The 9,889-nt window shown below is 50.0% G+C and overlaps 1 long non-coding RNA gene across 2 annotated transcripts; it reads left to right on the top strand.

The window, feature by feature from the left end:
* The first annotated feature begins 981 nt into the window (after positions 1-981).
* LOC132646326 (uncharacterized) lies at positions 982-8,893 on the top strand. 2 transcript variants are annotated; one of them, XR_009584490.1, is made up of 4 exons: positions 982-1,899; positions 6,644-6,790; positions 6,959-7,095; positions 8,781-8,893. It is a non-coding gene; the product is annotated as an uncharacterized LOC132646326 (long non-coding RNA). The 2 variants fall into 2 exon arrangements; XR_009584491.1 differs by lacking the exon at positions 6,644-6,790 and having other exon boundaries at positions 997-1,899.
* Positions 8,894-9,889: the final 996 nt, after the last annotated feature.

Below are 9,889 nucleotides of genomic sequence, written 5' to 3'. Positions count from 1 at the left end.
TCCCGCCAGCTCTTCATTTCTAACAGGTGACCTACGCTCCTGGGAGGTCGGGAGAGGGTCTGTTGTAATGTGACGGAGGGACACGCTGTCCCCAGAGCTACTCAGAGGGTCTTCAGTGACCACACTGCACGTCTTGGTCCTCGGCGTACTGGCACTAGCTGTGGTACTCAGCTTCCTGCTTCTGCTCACTGACGAAGAATGAGCTTTGCCCGTGGAATGCTGACGCAGGCTGTGGGCTTCACTTGGGTCCTTGAATTCTTATCATCAACTTTTCACATCCCTTTCACAGATTAGACCACCGGGACACAGCCTTCCACAGCTGTGAGGTTGGGTGGGGCAGGGATTTGAACCTGGGCAGTGTGGCCCAGAGCTGGTGCCCAGTGCTAACCAGCACAGCCTCTAATTCTTTCTCCTTAGCTCAGGCCCCTCAGGCTATAATGCTGGAAAATGCAAATTTGATGGCACCTGTTTTGGGGTAACTTCCTCCATGGCTCCCGATTGCCCTGGAGTTCAAAAACTGTGCTCTGAGGAGTCTATGGCCTAACCTTTGTTGCTCCACATCTCTCTTGACCCCCCCCCCCCCTTAGATGTACCAAGCTAATCTGATCCCCGAATCCAACTCCTTCCACTAGGACTCCCTTCTATAGAGACGAATCTCACCGGACAGAGGGGCAAGGTTTGTAGCAGGTCACAGAGCCAGCCCCCATGGTCTGTCTACTCTGCCTTCTATGTGTGCAGAGCTTCCCAAGTGTTAGCCTGCGCTGGAAGGCAGGTCTTGTCCAAATGGCAGCTTCCCAGGTCCCGCCCTGGAGGTGAGGTGTTTGGCCTGAGTGTTTGTATGATGGTCTTCTCGGGATGAGCACCCTCCAGTCCTTCCCAGACCTTCTGGCTGCCTGATAAGCTCAAGTGGCCGTGGAAACGGAAATGCTTGTATGGGGGGGTTTCTAACTGTGGGTCTCTGTTTATCTGAGGCCGCCAGCCCTGACATCCCACAGCAGCTTGTCTTCTCCAGAGCCTTCCTTGAAATCGGCAGCTGTCCTCGTCTTTCTGTGTGTTTCCCACACCCCAGAGAGGCCTGGCATGGAGCAGTGGCTCTCGTGGCTGCCTGCACATCGGAGCACCCCGACATACGGTGGGAAGACTGCCTGGCCCATGCTCCAATCCCTGGCAAGTCCCGGCTGCTGCCGCCGCCCTGGTGACCACACTTGGAGTGTCACTGGGGCGGAGGAAGCCCAGGGCAGGACTGGCGGTTAGATAGGTGAAGGGTGGATGGAGGCCTCTTCAGCTCTACTGGATAATGCCACGGCTCAGCTCTCTCATCCTCAAATGCAGGCTACTCACCATTGGGGTTATAAGGACTGCAGGGCACAGGAGAGGTCAGAACTCTCCCGCCACCCGCCTCTTTCCACAGATGTCTGCTGAGCAAACACTGTGCTCCCTCTCCCACATCCCCAGGCTCCGGGGCCCATGGGCAGCATGGATCATTCCACCCTCTTGAGGGACAGGCTGTCCTCTGCGCATGGACGGAAGGGTAGCATGGGAGGGGCCCAGTCAGGGCCCCCGACAATTCTTAGCCCCAAAGGAGGAGACCTCAGGAGCCTAGTTTTCCCTGCTGATTGTGGAACTCCTTCAACTCCATCCACAGTGACTACAGGCAGGAAGCCGTAGGTAAGAGCAGCACCCTGGAGCCTCAACAGGTAGTCCACTCCGTCTCACTCGGGATGAGACTCACGCTGGCCAGTTCCGCTCTGTGTCTATGCTCGTCAGGCGCTGAGTCAGGTCAACTGCACATCCTGATAGCGCCGGAGCAAAATGACCCTTCTCAGACTTAAGAACGGGAAGAGACGAGGCCACAGCTTGGAAACTCTGCAGAGACCTGTGGAGCGCTTCCTTCAGGAGGTGATGGTGTATTCCTTCTCGTACAGTAAGGAAAAGACAGTGGGAGGTTGCTGAGGTCCCTTGAGAATAAATCTACTTGTGAAGTTTCAAAGGAGGGAAAGGAGTTTGGGGCTAATCCCGTCACACCTCAAGTTGCAAAAGTTCTGGCAATGTGGATGGAGGGACGGAAAAGGCATTCACACTGGAAATTTGCAGTGTAAATCCATCGGTACAGTCAGGAGTCTCCAGCAGCCACTCACCACAGGCTTTGTGTGTGTGTGTGTGTGTGTGTGTGTGTGTGTGAGAGAGAGAGAGAGAGAGAGAGAGAGAGAGAGAGAGAGCTGGGTGCTTTCCCATGTTATGGTACAGTCAGGAGTCTCCAGCAGCCACTCACCACAGGCTGTGTGTGTGTGTGTGCGCGCGCGCGCGCGCGCGCGTGTGTGTGTGTGTGTGTGTGTGTGTGTGTGAGAGCTGGGCGCTTTCCCGTGTTATGGCACCCTCTGGTGGCCTGAGGGTGTATGGTCCCCGTGACTCCCAACGCTGTTGCAATGCACAGAACGGACAGGCAGGGAAGGGGGTTGGTATGCAGAAGGGAAAGGCGATTTGCAGTCTCTGAGCTGTGCCCTGGAGGAGCTGTCTTCAAGGCAGTGGCCACAGAGTAATGTACTATGGGCAGAGCCCAGGTCAGCAGAAGATTGCAAGTCATTTGAATGGAGGTGGCTGTTGAGGCAGAGGGGACCACTATTAATGTGTGTGTGTACTCGTGCATGCATGCCCACCAATTATCATGTTCTTACCAACCAACAGCGCCTTGCCAAAAAAGCCAGCAAAGGCCCAGGAGAAGGAATCCACAGTAACACAGCCTCCACAGCATGCAGGGAGGGCTAGTTTGCTAGTGACCAGTGACACACTGCAGCAGCAACAAGCCAGCATGTGGGAAACTGTCTGTCCATGAATTGCTCAAGGACGAAAAATAATTCCCAGCCAGAGTTGATGAGAATGTGTGTGTGGCTACTGCTCTATCGCTCGAGAAGTTTTAAGTTGTTTCGATCTTTTGTGGAATGTTTAGCGCATAGGCCTCACCTCTTAGACCTTTGCACCGTGTGTGTGTGTGTGTGTGTGTGTGTGTGTGTGTGTGTGTGTGTGTGTGTGATGTATATATGGAATGTGCATTCTGAGACATGGTCTCATCCTGCGGCCCAGGCTGTCCTGCCACTCATGGTCCTCCTGCCTGAGGCTCTCCAGTACCTGCCCCACCATGCCTGGCCATCTTCGTGCGTCTTTTGAACTGACAATTCCTTTCAGGTTTTAACCTACGCAAACAGTAGGGTGAGCTACGTCAAAGGACAGCCTTGAGCATCTCCTCAAGAGGGCAGTGCTTTAGATGGCTGGGATGTTTTGGATACAACTGCAGTGTTCATTAACAGGGATGATGCCTGAGTTTTGGGGTATCTGCTGACGTGACAGCCTACTGTGCGCTTCTTAAAGTGAACGATAAAAGGACACAGCAGAAACCCAGAAAATACTGTGGAATCGGGGTGCCGTGGTTCCAGGCACGTAGAACCATGCAGCAGGGCTGACTGACAGACGCCCTTTGTCCCAGGGACACCCGGAGAAGGAATCCCATCTCACCTCAGCCTTAACAGCTTTCCACAGTCTTCCACACTCACTGGCGGCCCAGGACCAGGAACTCAGCCAACCTGCCCATTGCTTCCTGCCCCCTTTTCTCCTCCTTTCTTACTTCTTACTCTCTCACCTACGAAAACCCATCACACATGTGTGTCCCTTTAGTCATACACATATACACACCATTGTGACCTCCACACTCTCAGTCACACAAACATACTCCTTCCTCACATCAGTCACTCATACAGAAGCACTCTGTAGTCACACTTTACTCTCTCTCACACATACACACACACACACACACACATTTCATTTTCACTCACTCACTCTCAGTCATATGTAGACATACTCCAAGCTTACTCCTAGAGGGTCAGTAACTCTCTCACACACACATACACTCTACTCACTTAAATGACTCCAGTCACCCCCCCACACACACACATACACATACCATTGTGTGGAATATCCACATACACTCCACACACGGGTGTGTCCTTGTCACTTACACACTCCTTACCCACTTAAATGCCTAACTTATCCGCTTCCCTTCACACACACATACTCACCCTCGGTTTACACACACACAACCCACAATCTTAACCGCCTTCCATTCCTATTCGCATGCCGTTACTCACCCTTACCCATAATTTACATCCTTCACATACTCATCCTCGATCCCCGCTTATCCCCAGGCTCTCGCTTGTGTCTTCTGCTCTCAGAGCCAACAGTGGGCAAGCCGCCCTCTCCAGGCAGATGCTGTGAGAAGTCCTTCTGAGGGCTGCCTTGGAGACACGGTACCCCTTGTCCCTCGGAATGGAGGATATTTCTCCCTTGCCCAGCACTGGTTTTCACAAATTGCTGCCTCTTTTTTGATCCCCTCCCCCACAACCTTCTGGTTCTTTCCACGTCAGCCGCCACTGCTATTCTGTTGTATCCACAAGGTCCCTGTCCTCTGAAGCTGCCTCATCTTGACACCTCGATCCAAGTACCCAGATCTCTACCGCCACTTCCCGCTTACCTGGCCCACGTGTGGAGGAAGCACACTCCCCTCCTGTCTCTACCCATAGTACATTCCACCTGCCTCCACCATTTGCTGCCCTCCCCAAGCCAACACATCACGGAGACATCAGGGTTTATGCTGCTTTATTCACAACAGATCAGCTGTTTTGGAAGGAACCAACCACAGAGAAATGAAAAAAGTGTTGAACACACATAATGGATTTTTTTGGTGTGTATATGTGTGTAAACCAGAGGTTCATGTTGTAGGTCTTTCTCACTCACTCTTTGTCTTATGTTTTGAGATGGGATCTCTAGGTGAACCTAGAGCCTCAGTTATTTGGCCATCAAGGAAATGCAAACCAAACCAAATCGAAACCCATCTCCTGTCCACCAGAGCAGCCACCATCAAGAAGACAAACAATGCTGGCGGGGCAACAGGCCCCAGATATAGGTTATACATCGCTCAGGTACCCATCGGTGCACACATGGAGAGAGAAAGTGTGTTGTTGCTGGGCAGTGATAGAGCACACTTTTAATCCCAGCACTTGGGAGGCAGAGGCAGGTGGCCGTCTGTGAGTTTGGGGCCAGCCTGGTCTACAAAGCTAGTTCCAGGACAGCCAGGGCTAGACAGAGAAACCCTATCTAGAAAAACAAAAACAAGAACAGAACAAAACAAAAACAACCAATCAAAAAAAAAAAAAACTTCCTTAATACCAAACCAACCAAAAAAATGAAAGAAAGTATGGAAAAGAAAAGAAAGAATGTGTGTAAATTGGCATGGTGGCTCAGATCCGTGATCCTAACCCATGGGGTGAGGGTATTAAAGCAGGAGGATTGTTACAAAGTTCACATTAGTCTGGGTACATAGTGCATTTGCTGCCTCAAAACAAAACAAAACAAACAAACAAACAAAAAACCAAACACACACACACCCACACACACAAAACCAAAACAAAACAAAAAACCAAACCAAGGGCTGAAGAGACGGTTTAGAGGTCAAGCACATTTTCTGTTCTCTCAGAGCAGGCAGATTTGGTTCCCAGAACCCACAGGGCAACTTACAGTTATCTGTACACCAACCAAACAAAAACAATTAGCCAACAAACTCACCAAGAAAGAGAAGGATAAAAACTGGACAGAAGACACAGTGGCTCTTACTCCATCATCAATAATAGAAACTGTGTCGTTAACAGTCAGATGGGAGCGACTAGAGAACATCGAGTTAAGACAAATAAGCCAGACCCCCAAAACGCAGACAGCACGCCCATTAGTTACTTTTCTCATTGCAACAAAATAGCTGGCAAAAGCAACAGTAGGAAGGAAGAGTTTATTTTGGCTCACAGTTTGAGGATGCAACCAACCCTATTGGAAAGTGGGTGGATTTGAGAGTGAAAGGGTTAGAGTAACTTTGTAACCTGTATGTCTTCTAAAACCTATAGTTTTGAGTTTTAGGTTCAGGTTAAGCTAAAGCCTCTTAGTACCTTTCCAGAGAACGGAGAAATGTGACCCTATCTGTGAGGACAGATATATATATATATATATATATATACATATATATACATATATATATATATATATATATATGGCGAGCAAGGAAGCAATGACCTTCACTCAGCAAAAAGAAGGACCAGACCCTTGTCTTTGAGATAGTGTTTCTTAACAACCAACCCAGATGGCCTCAATCCTTCTTCTGAGTAGCTCCTGACCTCCAGCCAAAAGTCCGCTGCCCCAATCTTCAAGGATGAGCTAACCACCCCCACCTTCAATTGCAGCTGCATCCACACTTGGAAGGACTGGCCAAGCTTGAGCACCTAAGACTATTATCTTACTTCTATCTTACTTTATAGCTTCCTCATCCAATCCTAATTTGCCAAAACTGCAACTTCAAATTTACCTGCACTTTGTCTTTTAAAAACCTAAAGCCTTTGTCTCCTGGTGCCACTCTTTGCTGGGTGGTGACCCCACTGCACAACAGTCACGGCAGGGGTGACCCCATTGCGCAACAGTTAATAAACCTCTTGCTTTTGCAACGAGTCGTGGTCTGGGGGAGTTTCTGGGAAGGGCGCACTCAGATGGTTGGTCTCAGCTAAGCCTCCTGGAGACACCCTCACGGTCGGGCTCACAGGTGTGTACATCCTAGGTGATTCCGAGTCGAGTCTGGTCTGGAATGAGAGTAAACACTCTACGAGCTGTGTTCTCTCTCATCACCTGGAAGAAACAAAAGCAGAAGCCGGGCTGTTTGGGAAGAGCAAAGGAACCAGCAGGGGGAGAAGAGGGAATATGTGAGGTATGTTATATGTCTACGTAAAAACGTCACAGCAAAATCGAGCGTTCTACACAGGCCCTGGATGTCATCAGACCCTCGACTCTCAAACTTCTACGCTGGAGCATCAGTTGTTGGGGACATGACCAGACTTTGGGGATGGGGGTGACTCCTGGCTGTCTTCCGTTCTAGGGCTCTATATTATTGGGAGGAGCCATCTGTCTTATTTACTCTACACGGCATCTCAGTGTGTTGACTCTCCTGACCGCCAACACCACTTTCTTGTCGTTAAGGTCCATCAGCCAGTCAGACGGAAAACCTCCAACATGGTAAGCCTCCATACAACGCCTGCTCCTCCACTCTCCTTCCAGCAACCAGGAGAGAGAACATGTCTTCTCCTTTGCTCTCCCAATCACTCTGCAGGACATTTAGGCATCAAGTTGGCCCCTGTGGAGCCTCTAGAGCCCTTGTCATTGCTGGTGCCACAACCCTGCCTCGCTCAGCGGCAGCATCTTGGATAGACTTCTCTACCTCTGAGAAGCCGTTCCCCCTTGTCCCCTGGATGCAGACATGGTCTGTCTGACCTCTCAATCCTGAGGCCCCTTGACTGTCATGAGCTTCCGTCTCCCTGCTGACCTTTGCCTTTGACCTCACACAATCCAATGATTTTTAAATACCTCCCGTATGTTGTTGCCCTCACCTGTATGTCTTGGCTCTAAAACTTTCTTCCTGGCTCTAGACCCACAGGAATAATGGGTGTCTCCTGGGCATCTCAAGTTCTCTACCACCCGCAGGCTACTGGCATGAGCTCGTATTTGACTCCCTCTCCACCCAGTCCTCCCAGCACATTGTTACCTCTGCCCCCCAAACAAATTTTTAGCTCTCTTACACAAGTGTCTGACCCTCCTCCCAGCTCACATTCTGAAACTCAAACCACTTGGTCTCATAGGCGCTCAGTCAGTCTTCAGAGAAGACTCTCGTGGGGTCTCTGACAGAGGTCCCTGACAAGGAAAGAGGATATTAATGCAGTGGGGCCTTTGTAGGCCACCTCTGCCATGAAGGTGAGGCCTTCAAGAATGGGATCAATGCTTTATTAAAGGGCTCCAACAGAGAGTTCCCCGTGACCTCTTGAATGTAAGGGCACCTCAACGGGTCTGCAGGCACTTTAATCTTGGACTTCCTAGTCCCCGTGCTGTAAGAAATAAATTTCTGTTGTCAGTAAGCCACAAAGGCCAGAGTACACTTCCTCCTTAGTGTCTGTGGGGAATTAGTTCCAGGACCCCTGAAGACACCAAAATCCTAGACGCCCACAGCCCTTTCACAAACAGTGAAGGGTTTCTATCTGACCTACATACATCTCCCTGAATGTCAGGGCATCTTTGCAGAATCGTCCCCGATACAATGCAAATGCTTTGCTAACAGTTGTCAGACTGCATTTTTTAGGAAATAACTTGATAAGGCAAAAAAGGGGTGTCTTCAAATGTTCAGCACGGATGGTAACCTTATGTGTGGAACCGTATATACAGAGGAAGGTCAAGCTTATTCTGCCCCAGCAGCCAGAGAGACTGACATTTCCTCTGCCTGCTTGTGTCTGTTGCCTGTGCTCACTGAGCACAGCCCTTGAGCCTCTGTCAGGGACCCCACGAGAGTCTTCTCTGAAGACTGACTGAGCGCCTATGAGACCAAGTGCAGGGCAGAAAATGCAAATGAGACCCACTTGTCCCGGCCTCCCCTCCTCTGACGGGGTAAGTTCAAAAGACCTAGTTGTGGACGTTTTGGTTTATGATACGCAAACATGTTTTTGTTATAACTCCAAGTTGGGGATTTTAGTTTGTCCACACCTGGTAAGTATCTTGTCTTTGCCAGCTGGAATTGGTCGAATTCTGAGGAGTCTGAGGGGTATAAATATGACAGCCCAGAGGAAGAAGGTGGCTGCTAGGAGGAGGATTGTTTGCTGCTGGCTCGTCCTGCTGCTTCCACTTCTTCACTTTGGCTCCTGTTGCTGTTGTTGCAGTGAGGCAAGAAGGTGGAGATCCCCTGAAACAAGGATTAAACTGGCTCCAAGGAACCTTTTGACCCTAACCAGCAGGAAGCAGCTAAGAGAACTGCAGCCCCTCTCCCACTAACCCTTTCTGGTATTGGGGTGTTGGGAGGGTTTGGGGTGGAGTAGGGAAAAAAAAATAAATGTAAATAAAAGAGTTTTTAAAAAGTTTGCCTATTCCCAGCGACAGGAGGAAAATGTGAAGGAACACGGGGCTGCTGGTGTGGCAGTGAGGAGGCTCTGGGGCAGCTATTCTTGGACCGAGTCATTAATACAAACGGTACAAGCTTTTCAGGCCCGGAGAGTGTCTGGTTTAGTACAACCAGAGAGTCTGGGAAGGACTACAAGTCTGAGAATTATATAATCTGATTCCTATTTGGAGACATTTCCTCCCCCTGCTGGGTGGACAATGGCTTAGGAAGGACTTCGGGGACTCAGGGAGCCCTGTCTGGCCAGGTCGTGTGCTCAGCTCTCAGCCCAGGGATTGGGACTGCCTGCATGAGCCACCAGGCAGGATTGGGAGGTGGTTTCCCTGGTCACCGGGTGCTACTCTGAATTTTGTTTACCGTGGACCACTGAAAGTGTGGGAAGCAAAGCTGTGATTAGGAGAGATTACCATTTAAGCATTCCAGCATGGCTTAAGGGATACAGGCAGGTGTGGAAACATTATCCTGACATTTTGGCATCCCCGGGAGTTCCCAGAGTCACTCTCCCTACAAGATCCCAGGGGTGCCTGTCTTATGCAGACCAAGAGCATAAAAAGGGCTACTGACATGTGGGATGTTTATTGAATGGGAGCTAACACTGAGTAATACATGAGAATGCTCTTCCTTTTCTGGATTCAGGAGGGTGTCTCCTAAGAGGCAGGAACTGTCTGTCAGGGGTTCTCGAGACTAGGTTATAGGTGGCCCGGTCTAAACAAACAAACAAACAAACAAACAAACAAACAAACAAACAAACCTTGTGGAATCAGAAGCCTAGATCCATAGATGAAATTAAGCGGCATTGAAATGCCACAGTTCTCAGTCACGATGAAGGGGCCTGACATCTGACCCCTCTCTCTCCCCTCTCCCCTCTCTCTC

This window comes from Meriones unguiculatus, chromosome 11, assembly GCF_030254825.1.
Source record: "Meriones unguiculatus strain TT.TT164.6M chromosome 11, Bangor_MerUng_6.1, whole genome shotgun sequence".
NCBI lineage: Eukaryota > Metazoa > Chordata > Mammalia > Rodentia > Muridae > Meriones > Meriones unguiculatus.
This window is presented reverse-complemented; position numbering and strand designations above follow the sequence as displayed.